The following is a 14,014-nucleotide window of genomic DNA, read 5'->3' on the forward strand; positions in this document are numbered from 1 at the left end:
TGTAGAGCATAATATTTAGGTTGTTTTAGATTCTGAACGAAGTTATGAATTTATTGACTTTAATAACTGACTGAAATATATGATATTGTAATTATTTGTAATGATGTCGAGTTGGATTAAAAATAAACGTCAATAAACAAATTAGTTTTTGATATTATTGATTATTCTGTGTACATGTGTTCTGACCATTGATAAAAATAAAACTTAAGCTACATTTTTAACGATTTAATTCAGTAGCAATGTAAATTAATTGTTCAAAATTTGAAAACCATTACCATTTCATAATTAATATATTACACTGGCTTTACAAATATTAGCTGTTCCAATTATATGTTTATATATTATAGAGTTATAACTATTATTTAAATATAAAACTTACTTAAGTCTTAAATAATAAATACAAGGCCAAAACATACGTAAATATGCATGACCAAAAGCCGTTTTCTATGAATTAATATTGGAATATTTGATACACACATTTTATACTAAGATGTAATTGAATTGAAATAAAAAAACAAAAAACAATATTTTGGTTATACACTTAAAGTTTTAGGTATTAGATTTTGAGCCAAGTGATGAATGTATTGATTTAACAATGATGTATATATTTGTGTGTGTGTGTGTGTGTGTGTACACTGTACAGCATAACTTGTCGAAATAATGCTTCAATATCAAAATTCGGTTATGGTTTCCGATGGCAAAATGAATATCCTTTTTCTAATAGTTTTCAAAAAAATCTATAAAAATCAAAAAAAAGGTGACGGAAAACGCGAATTTTCACGCAAAACCAGTTTTCGGCCAAATCGATTCTTTTATATAGTTGTAATTCAAAAACTAATCACTGTAAATACTTTAAATGTCCACTTAATGTTTATATTAGTGTTATCTACATACAGTTAAATTTTCAAATTATTTTGGATTTTTTTGAGCATAGACAACTGAAATTTTCGATTTTTCTAAGTACTTTTTTTTTAAAAAAAATGTTGGCTACCCAAAAAACTTGAAAATGTAATACAAGGTTCATTATTAGTTGTTCTTCTTTCAGTTATAGGAAATCAAAAATCGATTTTTTTTCGAATTGTCTATAGTTCAAATTTTTGTCAAAATTGCGGAAATTTGCAAGTAATTTTGTAGTTGAAAAAATCATGAAAATTGTTGTGTTTTTATCTTAAGTTAAGAAATTCAACACTAAGTTTTCCATAAGTTTTGCTTCGAATATTTATAGAGAAAACTCGAAACTTCATTAAAGGAAAAAATGTGAAGAGTGTCTAAACTTTAAATTTTTTCAAAGTCGTGTAACGATAACGATAAATCTTGTTTAGAACTTAAAACGTTTAATATCATTATACTTTTATATTAATTTTAATTTTGAATCGATCCTTTATTCTCTGTTTGTTACGTTTGTCCTACGACGACGATACATTTTTTTGTTATAACTGTTGATATTCTTCAAAGGACTGTGGTGGCTATTCCAATTATAGCCAACGCTCCTCCGATGGTGGTTAATGCGTATTCTTTGGTGGCAGTCGGCGTTTTTCGAATAAGGATGGCGTAGCATTCTTAGACGATGGTAGGTAGTTCTGCTTAGACGGTCGATTCTTTCCCAGCGACGTTCAATGCTTCTGCAACGACGATCAATGCTTCTGTGATGAGGGTCGGTGCTTCTGTGACGACTTTCGGTGCTTCTGTGACGACGGTTGGTGCTTCTGTGACGACTTTCGGTGCTTCTGCATCGATGGTCAATTCTTCTGCGACGACGTTCGGTGATTTCGTAACGTAGGTCGGTGCTTTTGTAACGACGGTCTATGCTTCTTCGACGACGGTCTATGCTTCTGTGACGACGATTGGTGCTTCTGTGACGACTTTCGGTGCTTCTGCATCGATGGTCAATTCTTCTGCGACGACATTCGGTGATTTCGTAACGTAGGTCGGTGCTTTCGTAACGACGATCAGTGCTTTCATAACGACGGTCTATGCTTCTTCGACGACGGTCAGTGCTTCTGTGATGACATTTGTAGCTTTTTCGATCATCAAAGTTGTCTTTAGAAACGGTCGTCTGGAAAACATCACTAGTATTGCCGATATTCAATCTTGACATAAATTCAACCAAATCCATGGATGTTTTAACGGGAATTTCGGACATTTTAAAAACGTAGGTACACTTATGAAATATAAAAATTTAATTATTTATAATCATCACAAAACCATAATTAACAACGTTGCTGTCGCCGTGACAATGATTGTCAGTAAATAATAATATTCTAGCGAAATCGAATCCGATCAGATCACTACATCGATCAATAGATATATTTTAAACATAACGGTTATACAAAAAATGCTCATCCAATTGTTTCTATATCTAGTAGATTAGTTAATTCAAATGTTGATTTTTGAAATTTTTAATATACATATCTATTAATAATATTATAGTATCTCTACAAAAATCTTCTTAATTTGGTCTTAACTGTACAAACAACCTTAAGAATTTGAAAAAATATTATGGTTTTTAGTCTTTACTCTTTAGGTGTGTTTAAAAATGTCAAAAACCGAATTTTAAATTAAGTACTATAAGAATTAGTGAAGAAGAAAGAGAGAGAACATAATTGTCTCACCACATTTTGTAATATATTACAGTATTTCAATAAATATTCCGGAATCAAATCGCTCTCGTAAAATATCAACGAATGTATTCTGTTCTACAATATTATATGCATGCACATTGTAAATATATTTTATTATGTTAGGTATAAAATTTTTGTCGTTATATATATATATTATATTCATCTCAGTTTTTTGTTTTTTTTTTTTTGTGAGAAGAATTTAACTCCAACTTAAAGACTTAGATAATATTTTATAGATCGTATAATATATATATTGTTGGTCACATTTATTTATATAATGCTATTTTGTCTACAGGACAAATACGATTAGGAATAAAATATGTTATCGAAACGTTATAACACATAGTACGTGTAATGAGATTTAGAAAATCAAGAAAATATTTTACATTTAAGGAATGAAAAAACAAAAAACCCAAACTACAACGCATAACATAGTATAATAATAATATATGTTATGCAAAAATATGCAAAGTAAAATTTAAAATTTTAATCCTAGACACGCCACGGGACGAATTATTTATATCGAGTCAGATTTCAAATATTTACTCTACACACAAATATGTAAATGCATTACGACCTATTGCTATGTAACACAATATATCTTGTGTTATATACACGATGCGACGGCCTACGCAAATTACGCCCGCGCGCGCGTGCATATTATTGTCTTTGCGGAGCGCTTAGAAAAAAAAACCTATAACAATATACCTATGTATATATATATAAATACACTGCAACAGGTATACGTAAAATTATAATAATATATTCTTCTTTAGGTGTCTACCTACCGCACCCTTCTTGGTCCGGTTTGTGTAAAAATGCGCTGCAGCGATTTAGCACCGCTCGGTGACCGATGAATCGCGGCGCGTGTATACGGAACGATTCAAAAGTCTGCCCGATGATCAAGGCTAGCCGGCATTAACGAATTAAAAATTAAAATTAAGTTAAAACGTTACTTTTTTTTCAAGATGAATGTGTTAACTTCAAATTAATTTTATTCAAAAATATCTAAATTAAGCTAATTTTCGTCCAAAGAATTTTTGAATGAGGTTTTTAGATAGCTACCTAGTCAATACTTTGATGTATCATTTTAAATTTTCCCAGTAATTTTCTTTGGTATAAAGAATAACTACCTAATAAACATTATATTATGTGTCTGGAATTTTTTTATTTTGCAAAATAGAAAATTATAACTTTAAACTAAGTTAAGTTACTTTTCTTTTAAAGTTGACTTTTAACTTAACTTTATTATTTAAAAAAAAACTTGGCGAGTTAAAAAAAATCGTTGACTTGCCAGCCTTGTCGATGATGTTGTACGTCGCGACGAGTCGATACCGACAGCGGGTAAACGACCTGTTGTCACCGTGTTATACGTCACATATGATTGCAAAGATGAGACGAGCTAGTCCAGTTTAATACAATAATATAATTGTTTGATAAGGTTATTTTTTTTTCCATTGCCGGTAATAGTTAACGTGCATATAATCATTGCGGCGAGCGTTCGATTACGCTGCAGTGACTATGGAACTGCAGTCAGTTGGACGGTGTTCAGATGGGCAAATTAAAAAAAAATAATAATAACAATAACAATTCCCTATTTTTCAATACCGTGTGCTGTCAATGCGGTATAATAATAGTCATATCATTATATCGATCATAGACACGCACTATATTACACGATATAATATATAAAACTTGATTGTTTTATGAATATTATTCACTCCACTCTACCGGTTTGCTCTATAGTCATTGTTGAAATTAGATAGAGAATTTACGAAATAGACGATCAGAGTGATTCGAATCACTCTGTATTATATTATACTACATAATAGCTATCATCCATAACATCACTTCACAACGTGTCCGGACCTCACATGGCAGACGTCTTGCTAACAAAAAAATGCTTGTGTTTGTTTAAAAATAATAATAATAAATAATAAAAATGATCAATTTAACTTTTGCTGTTATATAATATAGTAATGTACCTATTGGAATTGCGAATAGCGTGTCACATCTTGGATAGCAATTAGCAACAACAGCAGTATGTGACATGTGCGTCATTTCAACATTTTTACAGCTCAAGTTGGGACAAAGCTGTAGAATATAACGTGTATAAATTATTTAATAGATCACTTGTTTTAGTATAAAAATATCACAACTGTTACTATTTTTGTCTAACTGTATGTAATTATTGTAATTTTAATGTATTATATTTATATTTATTTTGTGGTTATGGTTACCAGAGGTATTTACACTTGGTAAATAAAGGTAAGTGTATAAAACACCTTAATAATGAAATAACTTACCGAATTTAACCTATTCATATTTTCTCCCACCATTCAAAATATATAATAGAGTTTAATAAAACCTCATATTTATTTTACGAGTACCCTTGCTCGCTCATAATTGCACAATATAGGCACAGTCCACTTAATTCATATTTCGTAATTTTTTCACTTACTTTTTTAATTTAATTAGTTTAATTCAATTTAATAAAATACTTTGAATTTATATACAAATAAAACAAAATTAATTTAGTACTTATATTATATTAATAAATATCTTTGATTTTTAAAGTTTTAAAATGTATTTATACAGCATCGCTTAGGTTGATTTTATTGGCTTCTTATTTTTTTATACCAACTGCCAATAAGTCACTCATCTTTCATAGTAGACCTATTATAAGGCGTGACCCTCTTAAGTAAGAAAATAATGTTTTATTTGAAGCCGTAATTATAATATTATATAGTTAAACTTAATTACCTATTTATTTTTGAAATAAAAAAAAAACATATTAATACAATACTTCAATACATTTATTTTGAAATACTAAAAAAATATAAACTATACTTAATATAGAACACTTAGGTATATCGGCGCTTATATTTTTTGTAAACAGGCCAAAGAATACGTTTAAAAAAAAAGTGGTGCAAATGTACACCCTCACTCCACAGGTTAGGTTGATCTGGTATGCGATATACGCGAAGGATCAATGTTGTAACGGATCAGAAGCTTTTAATTATTTTATTTTTTCCCTTGTTAGTGTATTAGGGAAACGTATACTGTAATTTAAATTTATTCCGAAAAATAATATTTGTTAAAAAGTTATTATGTTCAAAATTAATATTTACTTTGAAAAAATCATGAAAAATAAACTATCTAACAATAAATATATATTGGAGGTCAACCCCACCCCTTAATGTACAGCAGAACGGTACCCACTTGCCCACTTTTTTCATTAATGTTTTCTAAGAATTAGATTGAAAAACTAGACATTTTAATTTTTCCTAAAATAATGTAACATGTAATATTTAGGTATGCCTTAATGATATTATATCATATTAATATACTATCGATATTATTATTATTATTATTTGTATTATAACAGCTTATTTCTGCTTTTAAACTATGACTCTGTACATTGATATAGATTTTGTAATATACTACAATAAACATATGTATGTATACGTAAAGATAAAAGAGAAATTATAAATTATAATTTATAACCATAAAATTAATAAATATGAGTGTAGGACGAGTATATAGGTATAGTTTAATATTGTATAAGTTGTTTTATTTCGATTAGAGTGTAATATTAAGATATTCAACAAAATCACGTCGTGTGTCAGATATTTTAAATTAACTCTATAATATAATCTCACAAGTTACTGTCTCACTGTTATAAGAACAAGCGTGATTGAAATTCGTCACATCTTATAATATTTGAATATTTCCAAAATATGTTTAAAACCATTTTGTAAGTAGTCATTAATAACGAATGATGAATAATAGCGTGCTTGATACCTTTACAAGTTTCTTGCAGATAAGTTTTGACGTAAAGAGAAAATTATAACAATAGAACATACACAGTATAATACATAGTATTTAGTGTTAAAGTGAATTTGTGTGAATTCGATTTCCTAATAAAGAGCAATTTTGATATTATTATATAATAATTCGTACAGCGATATGACTAAGTTACCTATACAGCAGCCAGTCAAATAAATTATATAATATATATAATGGATTTTATATATTCTCTACTGCACAATGCACACTACACACACACGCGCGCGCGCGCTCTCATACATTCCGAGTCAAAAGGATATTTTCCAGTATATTTTTTGTAAACACTGCAGAAACAGAATTTAATGTATTCAATTAAAACAGAAGGTTTATAACGACAACAACACGCTCGTCCTACACAATAAACGTATGTTTCATATGAAATACAAAGTAGCCTTAAACTTCAAACGAATTACGAATTATAGGTACTATTAGGTTTTACTATCAATTACGTTTTTCGAAAAATATTTAAATGTTACTGGAAATAATTATAAAATAATCATAAATAATTATAACTTTTATATTTGAAATTACTAATTATAGATAATTTTTATTGTTGAAAAGATTAGATTTTGAGACTGTTATTATTATATTTTATTCTTAATAGATAGGTTCTTTGAGATAATATTCTTATGGAAAGTAGTCAAAATAAATAACATTTATTTTTACAAAAATTATATAAAGTGTACAAATATACACTAACAATTAAAAAAATTGTATTTATATAAAATCAGAAAATCAAGACAAATTGAAAAAAAAAAAAAAATTAACTTACTTTCTTAGGTTAAAATGTAATCCTGAATAAGATTTTACATAATAGGTATAATGATATTAAAAGTGACTAAAATTAAACGTTTAGGGTTCTAAATAAGACTTGATAGAAGTAATAGATAATTTCCTTATATATTACGTAATTTAAAAAAAAACTCAAGTTAATACCTATGACATAGAGGTGAGTGAGTGACAATGACACAATGTAACATAGGCCATAGGACATATTATATTATTAGCAGGCCACCTTAAAAAGGGACATAATATAACATTTAAAAATCTTAAGTGTTCTGAGGGACAGCGCGAACGCTAGTCCCAGCTACCAAAAATTATGCATCCGAGAAAACCACTTTGGGAAACTCGCAGGGGTTAACCCAATCGATGTGCAATGATAGGGCTCACCCCATGGAGGAAACCGTCTTTTTGATCACGGTTGTCCTTGATGCGGCAATTTATTGTTATAACGATCGATTATTATAGCAGATCTTATATGCCATCCTAGATCCTGTCGACATGTGTAGCGCGTCGAAAAGTCCTTCAACCTATTTCACAACACAACTTTGTTTACCCACCCCAATACTGTTTCAATATCTTTATTGTTTAGTTTTTAACGTTCGTTGACTAGAAAATTCCGTTTCTAGGGCCAAGAGTTTGCATTTCAGGGCCACAGCCCGTCGTCTGCAGGTCAGTTTCAAACCATTATCAAGGATTGCGCCATCTAACGGCTGATTTCCGCATCGTAAAAAATCGAAGTTTTACTGTATATAAACAACACTAGAGTAGGCAAAGCGAAAAGTGAGCTGCGATCGTCACGCGCCAAGCTGTCATTTTTCCAGGTTTCAGAGGTTCTACGTTTGAGAAAAAAGGAAACAGATGGCGTGCATTTTAAAAACGGCAGCTGGTAATTTTTTGTAATATTCATCGTATTTTGGAGACCAATTTCTTTTCATACTGCTGTAGCTATTGCACACCACAATATTTTTTTAACGTTTGGTTAATCATTCAACATTCGTGATACCAGTTTACACGTGTTATTGTTCACCTATTATCTACGTTTGTGATCTTGTTTCCCGCGTTCGCTCATGGTTGGTTTTTAAAGTGCGCGCTTTTAAAGTTTGAATATTATTTTAATTATTTCTTTGATAATTACTCGTATATAAAAATATTTTTAAAATGGCATATCAAGACACACATTCTCATACGAGAAAAGTTATTTTTCATGTTTATAATTATTTTAAAACGTTGGCTGGTGACAAAGGTAAGCCAAAAATTAGTAATTTTTTTTGTCAGACTCGTGAAATTACTACTGAAGCGTGTGGTGTAAGTCTTGCTTGTGTTAAACGAGTTTGCTCAGAAGGGAAAAAATTATCTGTGGGTGAAAATCGACTAAATCCCGAACCCTTTTTTATTTATGTCTCCAAGAAAAAGTTATAAACGTGCCAAACCTATGACTAACTTAGACGATTTTGACAATGAAGTAGTCAAAAGAACAGTTCATAGTTTTTATAATAATGGTCAGTACCAACAAGTGCAAAAATATTGGAAGCGTTGCATGAAAAAATTAATTATTCGGGTTCACAATGGTCCGTGCGACATATTTTGAGTAATTTAAATTTCAAATACAAAAAAAGTAATGATGGGCGTAAGTTTTTAATGGAACGAAATAATATTGTTTGTTCTCGGGTTAAATTTTTGAGAAAAATGAACTAGTTCAGACGTAATAACGATACAAGGCCCATAGTTTACTTAGATGAAACGTGGGTAAACCAAAACCATACGCGGGGGCACATATGATAAAACTGCGACAACATCGAAGGATTAAAAGTACCCATTGGATATATTTGTGTCGGCTTATTGTGTGTCACGCTGGGTCACCTTTATTTGGTTTTGTCAAAAATTCGAAACTGGTTTTTCGTTGCAAGTCGGGATCGCAGGCAGAATATAATTTTCAAATGAACGCAACTATTTTTCATAAATGGTCCTAAAGCAAATACTCAAAAGACAGATGTACAAAAATGATTACAAAACAAGTCTGTAGACTTTTCTCTAGTAAAGACATTAAGCGAACTTCGGGAAAAAGTCAAATTGACGATACCAAAAGAAAAAATATATAAATTGGCCTTGTATTTATGATTTAAGTAAGTTTAATATTTAAATAATAGTTATAACTCTATATATAAACATACTTATAAAATTTATCAAATTAGTGCTTTTTATAATAATACGTATAAATTTAAGTGTATCTACCACCAATGAAAACCATAGGCAATAAAAAAAATATATGTAATATATATCTACCTATTTATTATTAATATGTATATTAGATAATTAGTTATTACTAAGTATACCTGTATGAAATTCATACTTTTTTTAAAAAAAAATGCGTTGTAATATACAATAAATTAAAGCATTAACAAAGAGAACAAACGATATCTTTCCTCCACTACAAAATGTCAGGATAGAGGATAGAGAGCTGATAGAAAGGGATCAAGGTTTAATTCTCCCCCCAAAAAAATTAGTTGATCAGTTAAAAAGCTTAAAAAAATATTTATTTTGTAAGTTAAAATTATTTTAAAGTTAAACATTTATAAATTGTTCAATTTTTAATTTTTATAAAACGAAACTATTCACACCGTGCCCAGTGTTTATTTCAGGAGAGGACCGAGGGGGGAGGGGGGGGGTAATACTCCCGCTGGACAAAAACGTATACAATATTTTTACTGCCCTTCACTATTTAATCTTACGATATACGCCTTTGAAAATTTACGATACCCCTCGGGATAGAAGGACTAGAATAAACACTGATCGTACCACAGAAAATCAGTATCAAAAGTTAATAAAAATAGTATAGATGATTAAGTTAAAATTTTTAAGTTGTATTATTTTAAATATTGGAAGTTATTAAAAATGAAAATAAATTAATAAAATATGAATATGGTACATAAATATATAGGAACTAAAATAATAATGAAATATTAATAGTATAATAAATGAAATTTTTTTGGAAAAATTAATTTAACTTACCGTATTGCTGATGAAAAAAGTTACTTTAAAGTTTAAATGCAATATAACAATATAAATATATTATAAAATGTCCTTAGTAATACCTATAGGTTGATAAATCATATTCACTTAGAATCTGTAAGTAATGATTTATCAATGATATTTCAAATTTACATCCATCATAGTGACTTCATCCAACTACTTACTCAAGAGACGAGGTACACTTAATATATTCTATACTGTTTAGCAGACGAGCGAATACCTACTTTCACCCTTCTATTTTTTTTCTTGATTATTTTTTAAAGTACTGGGGACATTTTTCTTTTGATCTTCTAAAGTTTTTGGGTTTGTTATATTTTGGATGCTTGATATTATAATGTATAATATTTGTTAGACTACAGACAATAAATTGTCTTTAAAATATACAAGAAAGTGTATTATATATTATATATTATATATATATTGTATTACGTTGTTCTAAGTATGACAAATTTGAAAGCGTCGTTGAATACGTTTACTTTTTTAAATTTATTTATTTCGAATTGTCGTTGAAATGTATACAGTTATAGACTTATATAGTGGACTTATTAGATCTAAGCTAAAAATATAGTTTTTTCTATTTTCAATTTATGTAAGCATTAATTGTCCTTGTACAGTATCAAGTATAAATCATTTATCTAAAAAAAACGAATTAAATAATTACTATAAAAATTATATTATTATATTCATAATATTCATCTATATTACATTATTCTGTATCCGCATTACAAGCATAAAAAAATATAGATATGACTATTTTCATTACTTGAATAACAAATTTTCTTAAAATAATAAATGTCTTTATTTATAATTGATTATTATTAGTTTTTTTTTTATATTTTATAGTTATTTTTAGATAGATAGTATATACTTACGTAGATATTTTTATTTTTTTTATAAATATTAGATATAATATTAAACTATGTATATTTTCTCTATTATATGCACAATAAAAATAAATAGGTAACCAATAAAATAAAAAAATAAATGATATTACGTAGTAATATTGTATAAAAAGTCGTCATAGTATACATATAATATTTTTTTGATACTTGAAACGATTCATATAATTATAAAATAATTGTAATATAACATTCATATTGCATTATGTAATATTTAATTATAATAAAACAATTATTATTACACAGCTATAAAATATTTAGCAAAAACAAATCTGGATGTGGTTTGCGGTAAACAAAGATCAAAATCAACGAAAATCGCAGATTTCATCAATATTTTTTTAAATAAGCACAAGAACTACGACCCAATAATGAAGTATCCAGGATGGCTTTGGCATACGGAAATTTCAAATTATATACTATACGTCCAATAATATACATCCCCTCAGAAAACTGATTCTTAAAAAGAATTATTCGAAACATATAATATATAGTCGAAACTTGTATGTACAATAGGAAATAAATACACTCGTACAATATTTTTAATTTTAATGTAATGTTAAATACTGCAGAGTTTTTTGAAAATATCTTATAACTTCGTTAAAAGTAAAAAAAGAATAATTATCTTCTAACACGTATAGCTAACCGCTTAAAAAATAATAATCAATCGTGAAATGCAGTCAATTCAACAGGTATATATAGGCGTATATAAAAAAAAAAATTTTGATTTTAATTATTACCAACGAATGAGTTGATAATTAATATCAAAAATGTCTATAAAGACATATTACGAAGAATTTTAGTAAACAAATTCAAATACTTTTTGAAGTACTTCCTGCGTGAGGTGTATTGAAAAAGTTAGTTAGAAAAATAATATTGACCACTCCAATAATAATTCATTCAGTATGGATTTAATAAACATAAAAAAAATCAACATCATTATGGTATTTCTAAAGTTATTATGTTAATTACAAACCTACAAAATAATAACTAAAAGCATTTAGTAGTATTTGAAATATTTTGAATTTAAAATGTAGTTAAAATTACATATTTCAACTTACTATGAATAATGATTTTCATTATTTTCCTATTATTCAAAAACATTATTCGTGGTAACTTGAAACTTTTACGTATGTTATGAATTTTACTATACACAATGAAATTTCCATAATACGTATAGATTAAATTTAAGATATTATTTATATATAAGTACCATATTTATATATTATATCTGTTTACATAGTTAAATTGTTATACCATAAGATGGTGTTATCTCAAAAGTTCATTACAATAATATTATACCTATATAGTATAAAATATATAACATTATATTATTGTAATAAATAAATATTAGAGAGCTTATATATACTATATAGGCTATAAATACGAATGAATTATTAGTAATAATATAATAAAAGTAAATTGTAAATTGTATCGTAATTTTTACAGTAAAAAAAATTTCTTTAATAGCTAAAATATAATTATAGTAAAATAGATTAGTACAACAGTAACCTATTTAATAGCTAATATACAACAAAGTTGTACCTACTTCTCCAACTTTTTTGAATGATAACATAGATTTTTCAATTTCATATTAAACTCTAATCAGAATTTTTTTTGAAGTCTGCTATGAAAATTTATAAATAGCAATTAAGTAGTTAATTAATAACAATCAATAGTTAATATTTAGTAGAAAACTTTTGATTTAGCAGAGTTATTTATTAACAAATTTACAAATGTACTTGTTAGAGTACACTAATAGGTATCCATAGTACACTCATACACATGTGCTCCTTAACTAATCTACAAGTTAAGAACTTATAAAGTATAAAGTTATAACTAGAGCTCAGATATTAAAGTACAATAAATAATTAAAAAGGGATAAAAAAAAGTTTGAAAAAATCAAAAAAAGCATGGCTGAATGTAGTTATAACGTCATATAACTACAAAAACTACTATAATTTATTACTGCATAGAAATTTGATATTTATGACGTATAAAAATACTGTGTAAGAAATATCTTAAGAATATAAAATTAAGAAAAAAAGAAAAAATGTAATACAATTAAAGCGGCGTATTTAAAATGATTCCATAAATTATATTTTATCCGATTTACGTCCACGATTTTCTCACGACATGTACGAGTTGTGCAATATTGTTACATACATATTTTCCTTACCATTTTTATAGATTGTAAACTATCATTTATAAAAATAGAGTGGTCAAAAATATTATTATATTTATTTATTTATAAATTATTTATTGTTCTAAAATGTATATGATTATTTTTTTTTTTATTTTATAATTCGAGTAATTTTTTCTACTCCAATTTTTTGAACGAAATCAAGACATGATATATTTTTTTTTTTCATACTGAGTCATAGTATTTGTAATAAAATCTTCTTTTTCTACATCCTCTATTAGTTTGTTTGTTAAATTTTAGCTTCGAATTTCTAATATAAATGTCAGTCTGAACATTTTTCAATACTTATAATAATATATAAACTGAAAAATATTAGAATAAGAAAAAAAACATCTCATTTAATTTTGAGTGAAACAATTTACATACCTTGGTGTACACATTAATGAGTTTGAGAACTCGGCTCATATTGACGATTAAAATTTACTTTTCAGCAAAGTATAATTTTCTTCAAAATAATTAAAAAAATTATCTTTTCTTTGATCTTTAAGTTTTATAATTATTAGGTCTTTATAAAAACAGTTATTAATCTCATTGACTTTTAAAAATAAAAGACTAAAGAATAATTTAAAAAAATTTCTAATTTAAGATTTATTTTAAAAGCTGTTAACATTGAACTCAAATAGATTGTCCAA

At 27.3% G+C, this 14,014-nt stretch overlaps 1 long non-coding RNA gene and 1 other non-coding gene across 2 annotated transcripts; one reads left to right on the top strand and one right to left on the bottom strand.

Annotated features, from left to right (window-relative positions):
- Window positions 1-2,922: 2,922 nt before the first annotated feature.
- LOC126551736 (uncharacterized) lies at window positions 2,923-3,572 on the top strand. The gene is made up of 3 exons (XR_007605638.1): window positions 2,923-3,055; window positions 3,118-3,333; window positions 3,398-3,572. It is a non-coding gene; the product is annotated as an uncharacterized LOC126551736 (long non-coding RNA).
- A 3,958-nt stretch (window positions 3,573-7,530) lies between these two features.
- Window positions 7,531-7,693, bottom strand: LOC114123353 (U1 spliceosomal RNA). Its single transcript, XR_003592342.1, has one exon. It is a non-coding gene; the product is annotated as a U1 spliceosomal RNA (small nuclear RNA).
- Between the last annotated feature and the right edge of the window lie 6,321 nt (window positions 7,694-14,014).

The sequence above is a fragment of the Aphis gossypii genome, chromosome X, assembly GCF_020184175.1.
Source record: "Aphis gossypii isolate Hap1 chromosome X, ASM2018417v2, whole genome shotgun sequence".
Classification (NCBI taxonomy): Eukaryota; Metazoa; Arthropoda; class Insecta; order Hemiptera; family Aphididae; genus Aphis; species Aphis gossypii.